The sequence below is a fragment of the Pinus tabuliformis genome, chromosome 7 (genome assembly GCF_031772625.1).
Source record: "Pinus tabuliformis cultivar Carrire ecotype Pingquan chromosome 7, CPIR1, whole genome shotgun sequence".
Classification (NCBI taxonomy): Eukaryota; Viridiplantae; Streptophyta; class Pinopsida; order Pinales; family Pinaceae; genus Pinus; species Pinus tabuliformis.
In genome coordinates this window covers 1,141,449,210-1,141,470,652 of record NC_142293.1, presented here as the reverse complement: position 1 = coordinate 1,141,470,652, position 21,443 = coordinate 1,141,449,210, and positions in this window count along the sequence as shown.

Below are 21,443 nucleotides of genomic sequence, written 5' to 3'. Positions count from 1 at the left end.
TGGGCTAGATTCGATCAACAACTAAGAGATTTAATCCTATTTGATTAATAAAACATTGAGCCTTCATAGGGATTTTCTATTTTAATAGAGTTTGAAGACAAATAGGAGTCAACCACACAAAACCGATCAAATTGTTGCAATAATTTAGGAAAATAAAATTGTTTGTAGTGTGGCATTGTATTTGTGAAAACTTAGAACATCTGGTCCTTTCGAATCCTGCTATGTTGTTTTTGATAAAATGTGCTGAAAATGTCTTCATTGTCCTCGGTGTCTCGCTGTCCACTTTTCTCCGCATTCCGTTTGATGATCGTGTGTTGGATATTCGACGAAAAACACGTTTGCTGTCCCACTGAGCGAAAGCGAAATGAATATTTTAATTTTCGTTGATCTGGGCCGTTGCTATCACAATCATAATATAGGAGGGGGACTTTCACCATATTCCATAATGTTTTGTCGATGGACTGGACTCGGAACTTTAACAAACTGCAATATATAAAATATCACATCCATCTCAATCGCAAGTCGGAAGCGGCTTCGACGGAGGAGGAACTTGTGACTTGAGCGATCCTCGATTGTGATATCACAATTAGCAGGGGAGGAATTGTCGCAATTGGTGGGGAGAGAACTATCGCAATTAGCGAGCGAAGTCTTATCGCAATTGGTGCACGGGACGAAAATTTGCGATATTGGTAGAGGAACTTGTGATATGCGATATCAAAATCGCAAAAGGGAAGGGGAGACTAGTGGCTGTTATACTGATTTATGTGAAATGCCGACACGTGGCCTATGAGCCTAATTTATTGCAGCGAGAGTGGTGCGTGGTTTATTCGATATCGAAATCAGTGGGGATGACTTGCGATATTGCAATCACAAGCGGAGGAAGGACATAGGTGGATATGGTTTCGCAAAAGGGAAGGGGCCGATAGCGATATGGTTTGTGGGTCCCAGTCCTTTAAAAAGAACCGCGAGTAGAGTTAAAAAAGGGATGTTGCTAGAGTTTAAATACTAATTATGGCTAGAGTTGAAATATTGAAATGGGAATGCATAGAGTTTAAAAAACAAAGGATGAAATGGGATTATTGAAAGAAATGGGTTTTAGAGAACATGGGAATTTATCCAAAATAATTTAAACTGAATCTATTCTTCCTCCTTTAATCTCCAAATGCAAAGCACAACAACCTCTTTCACAAAAGCAACAGATAGATGCAAAGAGAAGTGGTGAAAAACGTTATGTAAAATGATTAATAAAACTAAAAATTATTTCTAAGGGTTATCATCGATAACAGGTTGTTTGAGGGCTATCTAAAGGTTGTCTTAGGTGCGTATTGCTGGGTAGGGAAGGTTGCGAATCTGGAGGGCAAGCGAAGATGTTTGGAGGCGGTTTGGTGGAGCTTTGGAGGGGGTCAAAGGCTACAACAACTATTGTGCTAGGCTGCAGGCCATAGCCAACAACAAGGCTACTTCTTGGTGCTACATTTGGGGTTAAACAAGGCCAAAAAGAGTAGCGTAGGTGTGGAGGGTTATTCCTTTGGAGAACCGCAGTCTTTAGAGGGTTGCGTTATTGATTGCATGGAGGAGAAAGGCTATAGGTGATGCTGTAACCAATGGTGCAGCTGTTGAGAAATTGCAACAAGAAATTCGAGTTTAATTTATCCTTGAATTAAACTCGAATTCTATTCTCATAGCAAATTAAAATAGTTAAATTAAGTTTATAAAACTTACTTAACTTAAGAAATTCGAGTTGAAAGTCTTTTGGAGGTCATGTATATGTTCTCCCTACATTGTAGGAGTCTAGTGTGAGTTAATTGTGAGTTGTAAAATAAAAGACTCAGTTTCATGAGTCAGTTGAGTTAAATTAGTTCTCAAACTGATTGAGAGAACTAATAGTGAGTTAACAGTTAATGGTGACATTAATGAACTCCACCAATGATACTTTAGTTAACTGAATATTACCTCATTAGAAACTCATGCATGTTGATTTTGAGAAAGACCCAATTGAGACTAGGGTGCAGGGACAATGTACTCTTTGTTTTAGATTTTTCTGAGTTGCACTTATAGTGCATGCAATCGAGAACTAATCCTTGAGGGATTGCGCAATTTTTAGAGGCTTATTTCCATTTAAATGCAAGATATCTTCCAGAGGAATTACACATTGGAATGGAGACTTGGAGAGCTTGTGAAGAGGCTCAACTTTGGCCTTGAGCTTTCTTATGAGTTGAAGATTGAATTTGCTGAGTGCTGGGATTGTTCTAGAGAGAACAAGCATTGTAATTTCATCTTGATTTTCCAGATTAATACAATATAGTAGTGGGGTTTTGAGCTGTGGATTTTCCTACATATTTATTGTGTTATCTGCCATTGATGATCTTCCTCTTGTCGATTATTATTTTTCTCGATATTTATGGGTTTTTGCTATAAAGAGTAGAAGTAGATTCTTGTCTCTTGTTTTAGTAGATTACATGAGCTTGTGAATCTACCGGATTTTCTACATGGTAATGGAGCAAGATTGATTTTTGGGATGAGAGTTTAAAGAACATATATGAGAATTTATGTGAATTTTTTTTAGAAAAAAATTGCACATCTGGATTCCTTGGGAAAATATACCAAAATTCAAAAAAAATCAACTGAATCGAAGTTCAGATGAGGGAGATATCGCTAATTTAAAATCGCCCTCTAGAGGAGATTTTGAAGTTTAGAGTTTTTGGATTACAGATGAAAGTCGAATTTGCGTACATACTTCAGGATTGGAAGATGGCATTCCATGGGTTGAGGCTTGGGTATGCCTTGGAAGCCAACTCGAATTTCATAGCCTGGAAGAAAAGGATGGAGGCTATGCTAGAGGACAATGGCTTGAAGGAATTTGTTGAACAAGCAATTCCTAAGCCAACAACTACTAATGCACAGAACTTGGCCGAGTGGAAGAAGTGTGTGGCGAAGGCAAGGCAAATAATCATTGAGGGAGTTCAAGATCATATTGTCTCGAGTCTCCATGGAAATGAAACCTTGAATGCTATGTGGAAAACATTGACAGACTTGTATCATAATAGCAGTGATCAAAGGAAGTTGGCACTGAAGGATAAACTCTGTAAAATCAAGATGGAGAAAGACGAGACATTTCCAAAGTAATTGACCAAGTTCACTTAATGTAGATGAAATTGGAAGTGTTGGAGTCATGGTTCCCAAGGAGGATATGTTGAGCCTTGCTCTTCTTGGACTCCCAAAGAGTTGGCATAGTTATCAGGACTCTATCAATGGTCAGGAGAAGCTGCCAGATTCGGAACAACTATGGTCAAATTTGATGCAGGATGAGATCAGGAGAAGCACCAGGGATGGATCTTCATCAAAGACTGATGTTGAAGAGAACTGTGCCTTAGCGATTAAGGCGAGGAAGGGGAAAGGTAAAATTTCCCATTCCAAATCAGATTATTATCATGGAGGTAAGAAGGACATGATGAAAGTTAAATGATTTCATTGTCACAAGATGGGTTTCTTTGCTACAAACTATCCATTGAAGAAGTCCAAGGAGAATTCCTCAGGAGGAGTGGCGGGTGAGGCTCTGGCCTCCTAATTCGAATTGGACTTTTCCCTCATTGCATGCATGGTGTCTTCAATGATGGGAAGTGTCTGGTACTTAGACAGTGGAGCTTCATTCCACATGACTCGCAACAAAGAGTTATTCAGTGAGCTGGAGGAGAAAGATCTCAAGATGCATATCGAGATGGGTGATGACGATAAGTATAATGTTACTAGTGTAGGCATTATTACTTTTCAGAGGCAGCATGTGGCTCGACTCACCTTGAAGAATGTTATGCATGTACCCAGACCGACGAAGAACTTGGTATCCATTGCCATGCTTGAGGATAGAGGCTATGATGTGATCTTTTCGAAAGGAAAGACGTTCCTTCGACACATAGCTACGGGTAAAGTAAAGAAGATAGGGATTCGAGTTTAGAATATCTATAAGATAGAGGTAGAGGATTGTGCTTCTTTGAGTTCAAAAGCATAAAAGATGTTGAGTCGAGACTTCGGCGAGTTGTGGCATAGGCGATTGGGCCACTTGCATCATGGGGCTTTAAAGATATTGCAACGAATCTCTACCAGACTTCCCAAAGGTACACTTGAGTAAGTTGATACATGCAAGGGTTGTACTTTGGGAAAGTACACCAAGCCTTCCTTTGGAGATAGAGACAGTCGAGCAGAGCTTATTATGGAGAGAGTCCATTCAGATGTGTGTGGACCATTCTCAACAACATCCACAACTAAACACAAGTATTATGTTATATTTGTTGATGACTATTCTCGTAAATGCTGGGTAATTTTTATGAAGAAAAAAAGATCAAACTTTCACAAAGTTTTGTGAGTTCAAAGCATTGGTAGAGAAAGAGTGTGGCAAGAAGGTTAAAGCTCTACAGATTGATAATGGTAGTGAGTATGTCTCCAATGAGTTTAAGAACTTTTGTGCAGTGAAAGGGATTAACGAGAGTTGACGACACCCCATAACCCTCAACAAAATGGGGTTGCCGAGATGAAAAACAAAAGCGTAGTAGGGGTAGTAAGGGTGACGTTGCATGATTAGGACCTACCACTACACTTGTGGGATGTTGCATGCAACATAGTGGTTTATGTTCAGAACGGTAGCCCACATCAGATACTTGAGATGAAGACACCAGAGGAGGCTTATTCCGGTAAGAGGCCATATGTTTGTCACTTATGGATTTTTGGGCCATTGGTTTATTACCATGTGACTAAAGATGCACGGAAGAAGCTTGAGCCAATAACAGAGTTGGGGATATTTGTGGGGTACACTGATGCACCCCACAACTATCGGTTGTAGCCACATGTAGAGGTTCAGAGAATGGAGACATCCACTTACGAAGAGTCTTCCATAGAGGGAATAAAGTTCACTAGAGAGGCTAACATATTATTGGATGATGCGTGAGAGAATGTGGGAGCACCCTCTTCTTATTACAGACAGAGGAGGTCACTAGAGAGGTACACTAGATACATGGCACTTATGGGTGCATGTGTTGTAACAGATCCTTCTTCCTTTCAGGAAGCAGTGCAGCAACCGGTTTGGGTTTATTCAATGGTGGAGGAGTGGGACTCCATAGTTCGAAACAATTTTTGAGATGTGGTCCTGAGACCAGAGGAAAAGTCAATTGTGAGATCTTGTTGGATTACAAGGTAAAGCAAGCTGTAGATGGTAGTGTGGAGAAGCATAAGGCCAGATTTGTGGCCCCTGGATTTTCACAGGTAGAGGGGATTGACTATGATGAGACGTTTGCTCATGTTGCAAGGTATTCGTTAATAAAATCTATTTTGGCACTATCATCATAGATGGGTTAGAAGATCCATCAGATGGATGTGAAGATTGCCTTCCTCAATGACATGATTGAGGAAGAGGTGTACATAGAGTAGCCTGAAGGTTTTGAAACCTTGGACCGTGAGTTGCATGTGTGCCAACTCAAGAGAGCGTTGTATGGGCTGAAGCAAGCACCTCATGCTTGGTACATCAAGATAGATAACCACTTCACTGGGTTGGGCTTCACGAAGAGTGAAGCGGATGTGAACTTGTATCACATACTAGTGGAAGGTAAGCTGTTGATCATTGTACTTTATGTAGATGATTTCATACTGATAGGTGATAAGAATATCATAAAATCTTGCAAGGAGGACCTTCCAAGAGAGTTTGAGATGAAGGAAATGGGGCTCATGCATTACTTTCTTGGCATGGAGGTATGGCAGGGAGATGGGTTTGTATCAGAGGGAAAATATGCCGATGAGATACTCAGGAGATTCCACATGGAGAGCAATAAACCCATGGAGACTCCTCTAGCTAGTAACTAGAGGAAGGAGGATTCTACATCAGGGGAAGTAGTGAAAGCTACTGTTTACAGGCAGCTTGTGGGTTCACTCATGTACTTGGTGAATGCACGACTGGATATGTGCTATGTAGTTAACCAGCTTAGTCAAGCGAAGGTTAGGCCTACAAAGCTGTATTGGAAGGTGACAATACATGTATTGGGATACCTCAGAGGCACTACTCTATTTGGGTTATGGTACAAACAGACAGAGGAAGTGAAGCTTCAAGGCTCTACCAATGTAGATTGGGCATGGAGTCCATCCGACAGGAAGAACACATCAGGAGGGATCTTTAGTATTGGGTCAACCACAGTTTCTTGGTACAACATGAAATAGAGATCGGTTGCACTCAATTCGGCAAACGCAGAGTACATGGCCGCAAGTCAGACAACATGTGAGGCTATCTGGATGAGGAAGATCCTGGTTGGTTTGTTTGGTTAGCAGATGGATCCGACAATGATTTATTATGACAATCGGAGTTGTATCAAACTTTCTGAAAATCCAGTCTTTCATGATCGGTCTAAGCATATTGATATCTGGTATCATCATATCAAAGATTGTGTATTGAGGCAGATCATGTTGTTAGATTACATTCCCACGAAAGAGCAAGATGCTGACATCTTGACAAAGGCATTGTCAAGATGTAAATTTGAGTTTCACAGAGACAGGATTGGGGTAGTTAATAATCCCTTTCTTGTTGAGAGGAGTGTTGAGAAATGGAAACAAGAAATTTGAGTTTAATTTATACTTGAATTAAACTGCAAATTAAATTCGAATTCTATTCTCATAGCAACTTAAAATAGTTAAATTAAGTTTATTAAACTTACTTAACTTAGGAAATTCGAGTTGGAAGTCTTTTAGAAGTCATGTATATGTTCTCCCTACTTTGTAGGAGTCTAGTGTGAGTTAATTATGAGTTGTAAAATAAAAGACTTAGTTTCATGAGTCAGTTGAGTTAAATTAGTTCTCAAACTGATTGAGAGAACTAATAGTGAGTTAATAGTTAATGGTGACATTAATGAACTCCACGAGTGCTACTTTAGTTAACTGAATATTACCTCATCAGAAACTCATGCATGTTGATTCTGAGAAAGACCCAGTTGAGACTAGAGTGCAGGGACAATGTGCTATTTGTTTTAGATTTTTCTGAGTTTCACTGATAGTGCATGCAATCAAGAACTGATCCTTGAGGGATTGCGCAGTTTTTAGAGGCTTTATTTCCGTTTGAATAAAAGATATCCTCCAGAGGAATTACACATTGGAATAGAGAATTGGAGAGCTTGTGAAGAGGCTCAGCTTTTGCCTTGAGCTTTCTTATGAGTTGAAGATTGAATTTGCTGAGATTGTTCTAGAGAGAACAAGTATTGTAATTTCATCTTGATTTTCCAGAGTAATAAAATATAGCAGTGGGGTTTTGAGCTGTGATTTCCCTGGATATTTATTGTGTTATGTGCCATTGATGTTCTTCCTCTTGTCGATTATTGTTTTGCTCGATATTTATGGGCTTCCGTTGTAAAGAGTAGAAGTAGATTCTTGTCTCTTGTTTTAGTTTATCAATGAGCTTGTGAATCTACAAGATTTTCTATAGCAGCAAGGTAAAAAAACAATGTTGGAGAAGTGTATTGGGTCAAGTTTCTGACCAGATTGGATCAGTTTGTGTGCAACCTATTGATTCCATGTGTATGACATTTAGAGGTGGTGAAGTGTCATACTAGGAGAATAATTGATAGTGATTGATTGGGTGTCATAGAGATGATTGGAGGGCAGTGAGTTGTCTACCGAAAGTAGCCCTAGAGCAGCAAACAAGAAGGATGTTGTTGGTGCGAGATTGGGTGAGGTATTGCAGCCTTATGTGCAACACTTTGATGGACGAAAGTGACTTCTATATTGGCAGATTGGAAATGGGAATTAGGCCTACCTAGAGAGAATTTGAGGAGACCATGTTCATTGTAGCAGACGTGCCTTGAAACAGTGATAAGAGGCAACCCTATTGGAGTCTCGATGTGTAGATGAATTGATGGAATAAGGCACTACTAGTGATTAGTACGAAAGTGAAGGACCAACAGGAAAAGACACGACATAGAAGCTGCAGTGACGTTTATCATTGTATCCTATATACCATAGACTATTGTATTATTCAGATTTGGTTTAATATAACGAAGATTGGGATTGTGAAATATTGTGCAATATTGTTTAAAACTGTGTATATTGTGCATATGTGATTTACTACTTTATATTTCTGTTGTGAAAAGTAGTTTATGGTTGAGATTCTTGGTTTGGTAGCGTCAGTGGTGTTTAGGACTCTAACTTAGACCCAAGGTCATGGAAATTCAACATGGTATCAGAGCTTGTCTGAGCTACTTTGGAAGTAAGTAGATCAAAGTTGTGCATTGTGAAGTACAACGTGAGATGGAGTTGGTCACATTGTGAGTGAAGGGTTCACTACAATGTTGAAGTTGCAGGCTAGTATCCAATATGAGGACAGGTTGGAGGGGTTTTCCAACTATAGTCCATGGAAGGAAAGGATCAAGTTGATCTTGTAGGTCAACAGGTTCTGGGATTTTTTCGAGAAGGAGATCAAGAAGCCAACCAACCCTAAGGGGCCAGAAATATGGGAAGATTTGGATGCGACGATGAGACTAATCATCCTCGATGATGTGAGGGATGCCCTAATACCTCATTTGTTTGGGAAGAACACCACACATGAGGTGTGGATGTCTCTTCGGAATTTGTTCCAGAATAAGACTGAGAACCAGCTATTTGTATTGGAGGATAAGTTGAAGTCCACCACAATGATAAAGGGTGAAATCGTGACCTCATATCGGATGAGATTATCTCAGGTCAAAGATGAGATTGCTGCCATCAGTGTGACTATCTTAGATGGAGATATGGTAAGGATTGACTTGAAAGGTTTCACCCAGGAATGGAAGCCCTTCATCAAAGGAATCATTGCCAACGAGAAGCTACCAGATTGGGAAAGGATGACTTCATTTAGGAAGAGTTACAGACGAGGATATTCAGCCGAAGCAGAAAGATTTAGATGATGACATGGCACTTACATCATGAATGAAGGGTAAGTAAAAGAAGGACTTGAGTAAAGTCAAGTGTTTCAACTGTGGCGAGATGGGTCATTTTTCATCGAGATATCCAATTAAAAAGAAGGGAAATGACGAGAAGAAGAAAGGAAATCAAGTCTCCAGTGTTTCCACTTCAGCAGAGACAGATGATCTCTCCAAGAGATTGGAAGAGGAGGAATTTGCTATGATTTATCATTTCTTGCAGAGTACTACCATTGAGGATCGATGGTACGTGGACAGCGATGCGATGAAGCATATGATAGGATCACAAGAGGTTTTTGAGAATCTAGTTGAATGGGACTCTAAGTTGCACATGATGCTGGGAAACAAGAGTTAGTTGAAGATCTGAGGATCGAGTGTTGTGCCATTAAGGATGGAGACTGGATGTATGATGCGGGTCTAGGATGTACTATTTGTATCAGGACTCAGATATAACATGATTTCCATCTCAATGATCAATAGGAAATGGTTTGAGGTCTTGTTCTAGGATGGGAACGGAATACTTAGGCTCAAAGGCTCTAAGTTTGATGGGATTGTACTTGGAGTTAGAGAACATGGTCTCTACAGGTTTTCCGACAAGCCTATGGATCATGGAAAGAAGCAAGTGGAGTAGGTGCAGGTGCATGCTTCAGAAGAGAAGGTACAGGTTCTTAAGAAGAAGGTAAACTTTCCCGAGAAGGTCCAGGTTCCAGATACTCAGAGGGAGTCTAGTTCGAGAGGGAGCTTGAAGATTCAGAGGGAGACTCTATAACCTAAGAAGAGCGCGTCGTCAGTGGTGAGAAAAGGGTGCTTCTACAACTACCAAGAAGGAATCATGGAAAGAGTGGAAGATGTTACAGGATAAGAAGAAGAAGCAAGTTGCTTCCATCAGTGACAACAACACTTCCGAGAAGGGTGTAGTTCACCGTACAGGGATTGCTGCGATTGTGAGCGCCATGAGTTGGGTAAGTGTTGTGAGCAGTGATGATGATGATGAGATACTTCCTGGTCTTGTAACTACCTCCCTTGCTAAGAGGGAGTGCTGATTTGTGGAGCTTGGGAGGTACTCCAAGGCTTAGGGTTCAGGGTTTGGAGAGCAAAGCACCACAAGGGAAAGTTGTGGGCTTGAAACCCAAGTGCGGGGTTTTGCACCCATCATGATTTGGGACAAAACAATGATGAAGGTATGACATGTGATGGATGAGGATGATAGTGCTCGACGATACGATTCCAATGCATGGAGAATCATCTGAATCTGAGTTTTCATTAGAGAGAAATTAATTTTTGAAGTTGACAAGGTAATTATTGGTTACCAAGTCATGTAGGCTTGTGTAAAAGAGAGCCAATATATGTGTCACTTAAAGAAAATTTGTTGAGCCTTAAAGTCTATAAATTAAGGATGATTTGAGGCTATTTTAGGCATCCAAGTGTGACAATACATCATCAAGAGGAGCTCTGAAATTTTCGTGAGGCTTAGCCACAGTAAAGGAGCTATAAGGGACAATGTGGAGGAGCTAAGGACAACGTAAGGGTTTTGTTTACTGTAGGTGGAAACATGGAAGTCTAAGGGTTGTTTGAGGGTTGTCTTGGGTGCAGATTGTTGGGCAGGGAAGGTCGTAGATCAAGAGGGCAAGCAGAGCTATTTGGAGGCTGTTTGGTGGAGCTTTGGAGGGGACCGAAGGCTACAAAATATTGTTCGCTAGGCCACAGGCCATAGCTAGTGGCAAGGCTACTTTTTGGTGCTGCATTTTGGGTTAAACACGGCCAAAAGGAGCAGCATGGGTGTGGAGGGTTATTCCCTTGGAGAACGACAATCTTTAAAGGGTTGTGTTATTGACTGCGTGGAGGATAATGGATGTAGGTGATGCCCTAACCAATGGTGCAACAATGCAACAAGGTAAAACAACAGTGTTGGAGAAATGTATTGGGTCAAGTTCATGACCAGATTGGATCAGTTTGTGTTCAAAATGTTGATTCCATGTGTATGAAATTCTGAGGTGGTCAAGTGTCATACTAGGAGCAGAATTGATAGCGATTGATTGGGTGTCATAGAGTTGATTGGAGGGAAGCTAGTTGGCTACCCAAAGAAACCCTAGAGTTGCAGACAAGAAGGACATTGTTGGTGTATGTTTGGGTGAAGTATTGTAGCATTATGTGCAACACTTTGATGGACGAAAGTGATTGCTAGATTCACAGATTGGAGCTCTATAATTAGGCCTACCCAGAGAGTAGTTGATGAGCCTGTGTTCATTGTAGTAGACGTGAATTGCAGCAGTGATAGGAGGCAGACCTCTTGGAGTCTCGATGTGTAGATTCCTTGATGGACTAAGGCACTACTGGTGAGCAGAATGGAAGCGACGGACCGACAGGACAAGATACGACATAGAAGCTGCAACAATGTTTGTCATTGTATCTTGTATACCATAGACTATTGTGTTATTCATATTTGGTTTATTTTAAAGAAGATTGGGATTGTACAATATTGTTTAAAATTGTGTATAATTTTCATATGTGATTTACTGCTTTATATTTCCGTTGTGCAAATTAGTTTATGGTTGAGATTCTTGGTTTGGTAGAGTTAGTGGTTTTTAGGACTCTAACCTAGACCCAAGGTCATGGAAATTCAACATGCAAGGAATGCACTCTTGGAAAATATGTCAAATCTCCTTCTAGGGCTGAGATAGCATCGCTGGATCCATCTTGGAGTGAGTTCACTCAGATGTTTGTGGACCATTTTCTATAGTCTCAGTTGCAAAGCACATGCATTATGTGGTTTTTATAGATTATTTTTCCCACAAATGTTGGATCTATTTCATGAAAAAGAAAGATGATGTTTATTCAAAGTTTATTGAATTCAAAGCCTTAGTTGAAAATGAGGCCAAATAGAAAATTAAATCCCTAAGAAGTGATAATAGAGGAGAGTATGTGTCTAATTCCTTCAAATAGTTATGTGTGAAGGAGGGTATTAGAAGGGAGCTGATTGCACCTCACAATCCACAACAAAATGGTGTTACAAAGGGGAAAAATAGAAGCATTGTAAGGGATGCAAGAGCAATGTTGCATGACCAGGGATTTCCACTATACATGTGGGTATAAGTATGCAATACAACGATTTATTTCCAGAACAAGAGCCCTCACAAGATTCTTGGAATGGTCACACTTGAAGAGGCTTTCTCTGGGAGGAAGCCAGATGTATTCCACTTTAACATTTTTGGATCCATGATCTATTGTCATGTCTCCAAAGATAAGAGGAAAAGGTTGGATCCTACTGCAGAGAGGGGGACATTTTTAGCATACACAAAGACACCTTAGATTTATCAGGTGTACATGCCTTCACTCAGGATGACTGTGATGAGGACAAATGTCAGATTTGATGAGGAGAAGGCCATGAGAAGCTCTCTAGAGTGAGAGATGAGCATTCCACTAGAGGAGGAGCTTCTAGCTCCAATGGAGGAGCCCCATTTAAATCCACCAGATATTGTGGAGCAACCACATGTGGAGGAGTAGAGAGAAGATCGATTGGAGACACCCACTCACACACAACCTTCCAGAGAAGGGAGGAAGAGAACCAGGGAGGCAGACAAATTGGTGCAAGACGTTCAGGAGCATGTTGGAGATCCTAGCTCCTTGTGCAGACATAGGAGATCACCAGACATATATACCAAATATATGGCATTCATGAAATAATTGATTGATTCTGAGCCTTCTTCATTTAATGAAGAAATTTCCCAACAGATGTGGGTAGACGTTGTCATAGCATTTTCTTAACAGAAAAAAAAAAGCTACAATTTTTTTCAAAATTTTGCTAATTAATTTTCTGGTTGAATTTTGAGGCATATGTAAAGTTTCTTAACAAAAGTGTTCCTAAACCAGTTTCTAGATAATTTCTAATAATAAATTTATTTTGTTTAAATAAATTTATTTTTATAAAAATATAATTATATATTTTTATAAAATTATTTATTTACAATATAAATTTATTATAATATTTGAAAATCCCAATCTCAAAGTCCAAGTCATGTACTATATGTTATCGAATTCAAACTCACTAAGAAAGTCAAGTAAAGATCATAAATCACCAAGCAAGCCCAAGTCATGTCCTATATGTTATCGAATTCAACCTCACCAAGCAAGTCAAGTAAATATCATAACTCACCAAGCAAGTCAAGTAAAGATCATTGAAGTCAACCTCACCCAGCAAGTCACAACCAAAGGCCAAACTCGACATACAAACGCCAAGTAAAGGAGGAGAGTCATGTGGGCACAAAGTGTTGAAATGTATTAAACATAATGGTATATACGAATAGAAAAGAATGGGTTTCTCATCTCACGTAGGATATTTCTCAGTGTGCAAAACAAACAAAAAATACAATAATTTTCTCAGTGTGCATAGAATAATTTTCTTGCAACTTTTAGCGACGGAGTTTGGCTATATGAAATCAATGGTTTTTGTTCCATTGCGGACTCCCCAGGCTATCTGAGCTTTAACATACGGGAGGGGTCCGCCATTTCTGGTTTTGGGAAAACCATCTTTCCAACGTGGCACATTGTGATGAGTGCACAACCCCCTTAAAAGATACCACTTACCTAAGTAACCCCCTCCCGTAAATCAACATGTGGGTTGACTAGTCAACATTACGCCAACGAATTGTGAACACCTGAGATATGTCATGTTTCAGTGCTGGTGCCAGTTGTTAAATACAGGCAGCCGATAACAAATGTGTCAAAGGCAAAGCACCTTCAACAAATATCAAAACAATGTATTTGGATGTTAAGAACACCAAGTATCGTGGAAAGTTTATAAGTTTCAAACACAGTTGAATGCCAAATATGCAAAAAGTCATCAAAGGTTAAATGAAAATAATGATGGCAGAAAATAGGAGAGATGTTTAATGTTGTGCAGGGACCAATAATTGTTATAGTACTAGTCCCACCAAGCCACCAGAAATTGAGAGATGTGCAACCAATATTTAAACAAAAACAAATAACATTAAGTGCAAATATCTTTTAATTTATGTCCCAAATTTCCCAAAACATTGACTAGGCCCACAACTGTCCATAAATAGTCTCTTAAGTATTAAGAGTACAAATCATATTGTCCCAACTAGAAAACAAATAAAACCATAAATCATTCCAAAATGGTCTATTCCAGAAGTACAAAGTAGCTGTCACTTCAACCCCTACTAATCAGAACTGAGGCTATGTATCCCAAATGCATATCCATACCTGCACATAATAAAAGTTAATGTATGTCAGCAATAACTGTTGTGTTATTCAACATTTAAACCCACTGTGTTCAATAAATGACACCCAACCCAGTTAATTCAATAAATGATACCCAACCCATTCTATTTCCCATCAAAATAGATCAAAGCACATGGATCAACAAAACAAATTCCCATCCATTGGGTCACATCCAAATCAATCTAGATCACACGTTAAAAATGAACCCATTGCAATCCATGTCCATCCTTTCCACCAATTAAATTCAAGTGCAAAAAACTGTAAAAGAAGTTCAATCACTGTTTAAGTTGCATGTTTAACATTCAAACTATTCACTAGCCTTGGAAACAAACCATCACATAACATTTCACAATATATTCAGGCTAGTTATTTCAATTATAACACAATTTTCTTATAATTTTATTTTCATTTCTCACAATTTTTATTTCAGTTTTCTTATAGTTTTATTTTCATGAAAATATATATTTTTTATATTTTTCTATATTCTGAATCATTTTCAAGTTGATTGAAAATATAACACAACCATAATCTAGAGTATTGGCTAGTATGGCTAGCTACAGATGAAAAAGAACATAACTCATTTATAGTTGAACAACAATCTTTTTCTACAATACAAATTCGAAGCGGGAATGACTTCATCTAAAGTTATACACATTCATCCCAAAGCCAAAACAATGTCATAAAAACGAGTTCCTCAATCAGAATTAATTGGAAAGTGAGCCTCCTAGCTACAATTTAAGAACAACTAGATGACCACCTAAATTAACAAGGAGACTCCACATTTTTTTTCAAAAGGTTGTCTGGTATTTAGCATAAATTTATGACATGCGGAAATAAACAGTGGCAAAGAATTTAGCGATAAATGAAAGCAGTGGCTTGCTCAATTGGTGGTCAGTGACAAACTTGGAATGAAAAAAATAGACATAGAACCTCCTTTATGCTTCTGTTTCTTCCAGCACTTGTCATATCTGTTGAGACATGAAACCAATCTAGATGAAATTTAGATTAAATTTCTAGTGAATAAGATGAAGATCATCATCGTTTTTAGAACATGCAATGATCTTTGTCATTTCCCTCAGTTGCATTTGAAGAAGAAATCTCTATCAATTGTTTTCCCTTGTAACATTTTCATAATCACTATGTTTCTCTATAACCTACTTACCTACTTAGCATTTAAATGCTCAAGATACTTCATCTGTCTTTCAGATTTGCTTAAACCCACATTATCCTTCCCTTCATCAACTGTGACATCTTCAAATGGAAATAAAGTACAATAAGTTTGTCACTATGATGCTCTTCAAAAACATCAGCAAGCAAATTAACATCAAAATATTGAACTGACCATTATGTCTTTTTTTACAACCCATTGATGAGAGATCAAGTCTAATGGGAGTGAAAAAATTTGGCAAACTTTCCTTACTAATTTTTTTTGGCTACCATCTATTCATAGAGCATGTATAATATTATTGGAAGTAAAATTTTTGGTAAGCATTTTGCTCACACCCATATATCTGTCTGCAAGGGTTTTTTGATACATATGAGTGTAGTTGGGTTTCACTAAATCATCTAGGAAATGATATGAGGGACCAACTCAATTCTCTGTAAGTTTGAACATATGCATAACATCATAGACCTCTGGCCTAACTGTAGACTTTAAATTTGATATATTAAATACAATAGGATTTGAATTTGATATATTTGAGCCTTGTAACAAATTATATCTTAATCTTATTGTAGGCCTATGACTTAGTGCTCCAAATCCATATAAAGGGCCATTGTATAACAAAATTAACTAGATTCCAACAAAAACGTCTTTTTCTAGGTAGTGCACTTTATATCTAGGTCCAAGAAGACAAGTAAGGCTACCCTCAACAACAAAACAACTTGCAAAATTACCATGTCTTCCCAATCCAAACCTAGGATGTCTGTGAGTGTCTCCAACATTGTCATAATTTAAATGGAGACTTTATAGTTTTCAAGATTTAAGGATTTAATTTAATTCAAACAACAGTAACTAGACCATATCAACATCTTAACCAGAAAAGGGACCAAGTGTCACTTTTTTTAGTTGAAATTCCTCCTAGAGCTTCCTTCATGCCTGAAGAATGTTATCTATAGGAATAAGAGTATTGACAAACTCAGAACCATTCCCACAATAAATTTGACAAACTCGGAACCATACCCATAATAGGATAATCACTAACCATTACTAAGGAAAGCCTAGAGATTTTATTTAGCTGCTAAATTCCTGTAGCAAGGCAAGCCTACAATTTCCTCCATGCCTGGAGGTTGTGATGATGAGCAATAACAATATTGAAAAACATGAGGCTGAACACTTTTATTCAAACAACAATAACTAGACTAGATTAACATCTGGTTTATAGGAATAAGAGTATTGACAAACTCAGAACCATTCCCATAATAAATTTGACAAACTCAAAACCATTCCCACAATAGGAGAATCACTAACCATTAATAAGGCAAGCCTAGAGCTTTTATTTAGCTACTAAATTCTTGTAGCAAGATAAGCCTACAACTTCTTCCATGCTTGGAGGTTGTGATGATTAACAATAACAATATTGACAAACATGAGGCTAAACAATTTAATGACAAACACCAATAACTAGACCATATCAACATCTATTTATAGGAATACCAATATTGACAAAATCAAAACCATTATGACAATAAAGTTGACAAACTCAGAACCATTCCCACAATAAATTTGACAAACTCAGAACCATTCCCACAATAGTGAAATACCCACACATGGGGCCTGAACAAGATAACACAGGGTGGCAAAGACATCAAAGAAAAAAGGTTGGAAGAAACCCTAGACCCTCACTTAAGGTCAAACTTTATAAATCCCACCAACCATGAAAAATGGCAACGTATATTCGGCAAGCGTCGTATGGTTAAAAATGTTAAGTCCACGTCGATTGCTAGCATGGAAGGGAGGGCACCTACAACTTCCTCCATGCTTGGAGGTTGTGATGATTAGCAATAACAATATTGACAAACATGAGGCTAAACAATTTAATGAAAAACTACAGTAACTAGAACAGATCAACACCTTATCTATAAAAATACCAGTATTGACAAACTCAGAACCATTATGACAATAAAGTTGTCAAAATTAGAACCATTCCCACAATAAATTTGAAAAACTCATAACCATTCCCACAATAGGAGAATCGCTAACCATTACTAAGGCAAGCCTAGAGATTCTATTGAGCTTCTAAATTCCTTTAGTAAGGCAAGCCTACGAATTCCTCCATGGCTGGAGATTGTGATGATTATGAATAACAATAATGACAAACATGAGGCTAAACAAATTAATTAAAACAATAGTAACTGCTAGATCAACATCTTAACCAGAAAAGGAACCAAGTGTGACTTTTTTTACTTGAAATTCCTCCTAGAGCTTCCTTCATGTCTGAAGAGTGTTATCTATAGGAATAACAACAATATTGACAAACTCAAAACCATTCCATATAGAGCTTCTATTGAGCTTATATTGACTGTCATGAAACTAAACAATATTAACAAACATGAGGCTAAACAATTTAAGTCAAATAATATTTTATAAAAAAGAACTAAATTAGATCAACATCTTAACCAGAAATATCACTTTGTTTAGTTTAAATTCCTCCTATGACGCAAAAAACATTTTATCCAAAACATATATTGACATAATTGAAGACATACAACCAATTCTAGGTCAATTTCAATACACTAACAGTAGTTTTCCAATTACAAATATAGTCATGGTATTTTAAGTGTAAAAACAAGTTATCAAAACAACAATCGCTGATATATTTGAAGACATACAACAAATTCCTTCTATAGATTTGATTTTTCAAGGATACTGTAAAAAAGGCATATGTATGAAAATCTCTTAAGCTGCTACTAACATACATGTTGATAATTTCTTGTAATAAAGCATAAATATTTTTGGCTTGTATGAAAGCATAATTTTCAAATATTCTTAACCAAATGCATGCAATAATTCTTCAAGTAGTTGCTTCTATGGCAAGAGTTAGTTATGTTGCTTGTACATAGAGAAGTGGCAGGAGAGTGACTAGGGGTGCCCAACTGCGATGCCCTTCATCAAACGAGGATAGGACAGGTGATGTGAATGTCAACAATGCTGCAAGCAATGCTGTTGAGGATGACCATGTGACTAAAGCTGATGTTGTCACACCATCATCCACAGAGCCACCGTCAACCACAGTCCAAGGCGCAAGTTCAACTAAAAAGATCAGCGCTATAAGAGGTTGGAAAAAAGAAGAAATGTTAGATGCAATTTACGACATAGAGTTTAATGGATATTCAGTTCGGGCATCTGCAAAAAAACATGGTTTTCCTCCCTCATCAATACATTATTGGATAAATGGGCTCACTCATACAAAATGTAGAGGGCCTCTTACAATTATGACTGAAGAGGAGGAGACTGAGGTGGTTGAGTGATGTAAAGAGATGGCCAAATTGGGACATGGGATAGAGTTGATACAACTAAAATCCACAATTGCTCAAATCTATCAAGGGAGTCCAAACCCATTCAAAGATGGGTTTCCTGGTAAATCATGGTGTTTTGGTTTGAAAAAAGGCATCCAGACCTTGTATTGCATACAAATGAGGGCCTTGACAGAGACAAAGCATTAAATTTGCGCCATGCAGTTGTATGTAAGTTATATGACACTCTTTCTAGTGCATACGATAAACATTCTTATGGTGCAGACCATATATGGAACTGTGATGAAACAGGTTTACAGGCAAGAAGGAATTGTGGCATGCGGGTAATTTCCAAGAGAGGGAGCCGAAACGTGCCAAAGATTTTTCCTAAGAGCAGGGAGTGGATAACTATTCTATGTTGTGTCAATGCAATTGGTGCTTCAATCCCAAGATTTTATCTATTCAAAGGTAAAAATCAACTGAAAAACTATATACAAAACTATGAACTAGGTGCATGCATGGCTGCACATCCCCATGCATGGATGACTAAAGATTTTTTTTTTTTTTAAATTGGCTTTTTCACTTTGCTGCATTTGTACCAGGTGGTGTCTCACCTAATAAGAAACACCTATTGATATTAGATGGCCATCGAAGCCACTTTTATATACAAACAATTGAGGAAGCAAACAATCTGGGCATCGACCTGTTAACATTTCCCGCTCATACAACTCACAGATTGCAACCCCTTGATGTTAGTGTGTTTGACGCTTTCAAGAACTATTTTATGTCAGAGTGTGATTCATGGACGAAAAATAATATAGGGGTTGAGGTGAAAAGGTTCGAGCTAGAAAAGCTTGCCAGTAAAGCATTTAAAAGGGCTCTGACACCATCAAATATCAAGACTGGCTTTAGGAGGAAAAGAATATGGCCACTGAATTATGATGCTCTTATGCATCATACTGGTTGTAGCCTGGTATTTCATGTGGATGGTCAGGAAGAAGGGAATGTCCAAACAGGTGTTGAAGTGAAAGAAGAAGTAGATGAATAGGATGATGTGGTTGCAGCTGGTAATATGATTTCCCTCTCTCAAGTACACTTATGTGGTGATGAAGATTAACATGTATGTGAAACATAGTATAATCATGAACAAATTGACAATAACATGGAGGTCGTCTACTAATTCAAGCACATGGAACTTCTGTTGCTGATATTGTTAATGACATTGTTGAATATGCAGTTGACAATGAAGATGTATTTGAAAATGACATTGTTGATATTGCACTAGGAAGCAACAATGAGTAATTGACATTGCCAAGCCAAGTAACCCCACCACCATGGCTGGAAGAAGCTATGATTAATTTGAACAAACATAGTGTCTCAAGAACCAATGAACAAAGCATGAACATGCCTTCACAACCAACAGAATTGAACAATGAAATTGTTCATTTTTTTGTGGACAATAGATCAATGGAAGAAGATGAAGCACATAATGAGGCATCAGATGAATATAACAATATAGTTCCATTAGTTGTCTCATATACTGAAAGACAAGTACCAAGCAATGACATGAAGGTGGGAGGGGTGGAGAAGTTACTTGGTTGGTTCCTAAAGCTACCAGTAGAGAGAGTGTCAATGAAAAAAATCAAGGAACACAAGGTAGTCTTCGTTTGGGCCGAAGTTCATAATTACTCACCTCAGAAGTCTATATAAACCTATTAGTTGAGTCTGAAAAAAAGAACTTTGAAATTCAACAATTAAAATAGAAAAGGAAGGATCTAGACAAGGAGAAGAAGGCAACAAGGATTGTCGTAGCACAACATCGAGCAGATGAAAATCTTCAAAGAGAGAAAGCAAAGCAAGAGAAGGACCAACAAAAGAAAATGGAAAGACAGGAAAAGGAATCAAGAAAGGCTAAACAAATGCCTGAAAAGGAACAAGGGATGACTGATATGGTTGATAATGATGTAAGCACAATTGATGAAACCATGATTATGTCAAACACATTGGACAATATTGTAGATAATACACCATTATTCCAAGACCTCATAAACATTCAAGTGCCTCACTATCAAAATGGGGGTTACCCACTTTCCTTATTCCTACCAGAGGACGGGTCAATTCTATATATGATCATCAAACACCTCCACTTAATGCAGGGGTTGGTAGTGAAAATCTGACGTATGGGTACTCAATTCCTGCATGGCTGGAAGGGGAAAATTGAACTCAATCATATGGTATCAATCAACCACATCCTAATAAACCTTTTTTAGGTAGGCCAACCTATTTGGCTCAAGTAGGCAACTCAGGGAGTTTAGGAACTAAAGATTCTCAAGGCCATAAAGAATATGGTTGTCATATGTTTTTGGTTGTAACCACATTATGATGTGGATTTTGGATGGACTGTCTCTTTTTCTTGTCACATGAATATTTTACCTTACAATCTAGGTTGATTTATTTCATACTATATGCGGCATTGTAACCAAAATCAATCTTAGAAGGAACATCTATAGTTTATTATAATGGAGAATTATGGCACAATGACATGAGAATGAAAATAATAGCTTCTATTATGCCTCTACACACCAATTGATTAACAACACATTTATAACTGAGTTGTTAATTAAATTACAAACGAGTGAATAATGAAATTTTGAAGTGAAATTGTTTTAATATGAAAATTCTATAAAAAAGTGAAAAATAAACGTACCTAACCTCACACCTCATATGAAACCTCATTTACTGTAAGTTATCTTAGAAAACAAGTAGAGTGCATATGCGGTGAAGCATCAACACAGCAAATAATACATCAACAAGCTAAGAGAATAA